The sequence below is a fragment of the Tamandua tetradactyla genome, chromosome 5, assembly GCF_023851605.1.
Source record: "Tamandua tetradactyla isolate mTamTet1 chromosome 5, mTamTet1.pri, whole genome shotgun sequence".
Lineage (NCBI taxonomy): Eukaryota > Metazoa > Chordata > Mammalia > Pilosa > Myrmecophagidae > Tamandua > Tamandua tetradactyla.
Genome location: NC_135331.1, coordinates 20,108,311 through 20,111,910, shown reverse-complemented (window position 1 = coordinate 20,111,910; position 3,600 = coordinate 20,108,311). Strand labels below are relative to the sequence as shown.

At 46.9% G+C, this 3,600-nt stretch overlaps 1 pseudogene; it reads right to left on the bottom strand.

The window, feature by feature from the left end:
• Positions 1-861: 861 nt before the first annotated feature.
• On the bottom strand, positions 862-2,421 carry LOC143682975 (SHC-transforming protein 1 pseudogene; annotated as a pseudogene).
• Positions 2,422-3,600: the final 1,179 nt, after the last annotated feature.

Here is a 3,600-nt window from a genome sequence, read left to right as displayed (position 1 = left end):
TTTGAAAAGCTGAAGAGGTGAAATAAAAACGTAATCGACTATCATTCTGTTCTCAAGAACAAGCCATAGAAAATAAAATCAGAAAGTAAATCTATAGCCCTAAAATACATGTATATGAAATAAAAAATAAAAGCATTTTCACATCTAGAGATGGTACTTGGGGATTTCCTACTTTAGAGTCTCAAAAGCCTTGTTCTCTCCTCTATAAAATCCTCCTGAGAAGAGTTAAGTGTACAGGGGACCTAAATTCAGTCCTCCTCTCCCTAGCAGGGAGAAGAGGCAAGGCAGGGGCCACCGAGAGGAAGGGCTGCACTCTGACTGTAGAGTAGAGCATGCACGCAACACATTGGAGCAGGGCCCGTGAAGCTTATATATAGACCGCTTCCGTGTGTAGTCCCAGTCAGGAGACCTAAGCAAGGGAGGGGTCCATTTCCACTCTGACAGGGAGGGGAGCTCTGGGATGGTCTCTAAGGGTTATACATCCCCCATGGAAAGGGGATAGCTGGCACTCCTGCCTCTATTCTCCCAATCCAAATTGGGGAAGGTTCTGAGCAGGGAGACGATAGGGTCCCAGAAGCCAAGGTGTCAGGACCCCTGTTCTTGACGTCAGGGGCCCTAGGGGAACTCCTTGGATAAAATATCTTCAGACTGAGAAGATGGTCAAGGAACAAAGTTTAAACACCGGGCGGGAGTGGCGACGGGCAGTGGTGATGGTGGGGGGTTGTTGAGAGGGATCTGGGTGGTATCTTGAGCCCTGGGGTAAGACCAAAGTTGTGATTTGTTCCCTCTTCCCTGGAAGGCCCTGCTTCCTCCTCTATACAATCCTCCTGGGAAGAGTTAACTGTGCGTATCACCACAGGATGTTCTCCATTACAAGGAGGTACTGCCCAGGCCTCAAGCATCCACTTTCTTGGGAAGAGGGAATCAGGGTGGCTCAGGCAAGATCCAGGGAAGGGGCTACTCTTGACAGTATTACTTTGGTGAGGTTTAGGGAGAAACAGGATTCCACCCCAGTCTCCCGATTAAAATCCTCTTACTCAGTGGGATGCTGAACCCAGTGTCCACACCACTTCTAGCTCCTACACAAGGCCAAGCCTACAGAATGCTCCCGAGAAGTCCTGAGAGCCAGGGATAAGAGCTGATGTGGCTGGAGGGTATCTTCTGGGAGGATGCACTGAGATGGATTGCAGTTTCTGCTCTAGAGGCTGTTGGAGACAGTTTGCCACCCTCAGAGATGATGGACAAGTGATGTACACGTGGTAGCTGATGAGGTGACTGATGCTCTTAAAATGGTGACCCTTTGCCTGAACCACAACTTCAGGGTCCACCAGTAGCAGGTACTCAGGTTGCCCATTCTGCAGGCCTCTGAGCACACATTGGCTAGGTGTGCCCATCTCTCCTGTACCAGGAAGTCCCCTTTGGGCTGCAACAGAGACTTGGCCTCCTGCCAGTTCAGCTTCCTGTGGAACAAGGGCTCAGCCAGGGACAATGACTTGGGAGGTGGAGGCACCCAAAGAGTATCTTCAAAGGACTGCATGTCAAAGAGGTCATGGGACATGTCGCCACTGATGGCAGGATTGAGGGGCCTACCTCTGCTCCCCACTTCCCTAGCCTTGTCTAGGTTCTGGACATTGACATAGGAGGGATCATCAAAGAACTCTCAGTCTGGGCAGGGTGCAGAGGTGGCATCTGTTTGCAGACTTTGGGTCTCTCCCCATAGGCTGCCCCATGGCAGTGTAGCCTCCAGGTGGCTAGGGGTTTGGGCACGGGGTGGAGTGGGTTGAGCAGCTCTGGGTGGCTCCTTCCAATAGGGAATTCCTTCTCTGGAAGTTCATAGGATCTGGTAGCTCTTGCCCTTCCTCATCCCAGGCTGAGCCATCATAGCCGGCCATCCTGTGATGGGGGATGACTAGCTTGGGTTGATTTCTGAGGTTTTGTTTAAATGCAACTCAAAAGCCTGGCCAGTGGCACTGATGACGTTCTGTGCAAGCCCTTCAGGGCACTGTAGGATGTGGCAGGTTCTCTGATTCAAGGGATTTTTTAGCAGCATAGGTGACATACTCAGCTGTGTCCAAGTCCCTGCCAGATGTAAATGAGACGGATTTCATGAGGTGGTTGGTGATGATGTGTTTGCAATCTGCAGCTAAGAGGTTGAGGCTGCTAGTGGAGATGGTAAGAGTGATTGGCATTCCAGGTTACTCCTCCCCAGGGTGGAGCTGAGCAGACTTTCTCCTCCTTGCTGACCCCTTAGTACCAGCACTGCCTCAAACACCAGACTGATGGCCTCCTTGGTGACCTGAGTCCAGGTTTTGAAGTCCAGGACATGCACTGACTGCAGAACCTCCCCACAGCTCATGTACCCAACCAAGTAGGAAACCCAGGTCCCATGTCTTTGTTGTTGGAATACAGCCAGCCCCACATGGTCTTACTGATAGGGTTCACTCTGCACTCCCAGTGTGTCCCCCTTCCATCAGAGTCCTGCAATTGCCACCCTCTTAGCTTGTTAATGTCCAGGACCTATAGAGTCTCCGTACCACACTGCAGGCCGATGTGGTTCTAGATTACGCTGCTGTCTCCCTAGGTCGCTGCACCAACTTTCTCCCTAGGCCTGGCCTCCCTGGAAAAACTTTATTGCACTTACTTCCAGTCTCACTAAACCTCACTTCATTTCTTTTTATGGCCAAATAATATTCCATTGCATAGTTATAGCACATTTTGTTTATCCATTCATCGATTGATGGACATTGGGTTCTCCATTTTTTGTCTATTATGAATAATGTTGTCATGAATACTTGTGTGCAAGTTTCTGCATGAACACATGTTTTCAGTTCTCATGGTGTTAAATGTAGGAGTGAAATTGCTGGGTCATATGGTAACTCTGAACAGCCAGACTGTTTTCCAGAGTGGTTATATCATTTTGCATTCCCACCAGCAACGAACAAGTGTTCCTATTCTCCACATCCTCTCCAACACTTGTTAATTTTTGTTTTTTCAATAATCATTCTAGTGGATGTGAAATGGTATTGCAATGTGGTTTTGATTTGTATTTCCCTAGTGGCTAATGACATTGAACATCTTTTGATGTGCTTTTTTGGCCACATGTATGTCTTCTTTGGAGAAATGTTTATTAAAGCCTTTTGCCCATTTTTAAATTTGGTTAATATTAAACCCTTATCAGACATGTGGTTTCTAAATATTTTTCCAATTCTGTAAGTTGTCTCTTTACTTTCATAATGAAGTCCTTTTTTGCACAAAAGCTTTGAATTTTGTTGAGGTCCCATTCATCTATTTTTTCTGTTGTTGCTCACACTTTTGGTGTAAGGTTTAAAGAAACCGTTGCTTAGCAGCAGGTCCTCAAGATGCTTTCCCATATTTTCTTCTAGGAATGTAATAGTCCTGGTTCTTATATTCAGGTCTTTGATCCATTTTGAGTTAATTTTTGTGTATGGTGTGAGGGTCTGTCTTCATTCTTTTCCATAAGGATATCCAATTTTCCCAGCACCATTTGTTGAAGAGACTATTCTTTCCCAATAGATTGAACATGACACCCTTGTCCAACATCAATTGGCATGTTTAATTGTGATGTTTAACAGACATACA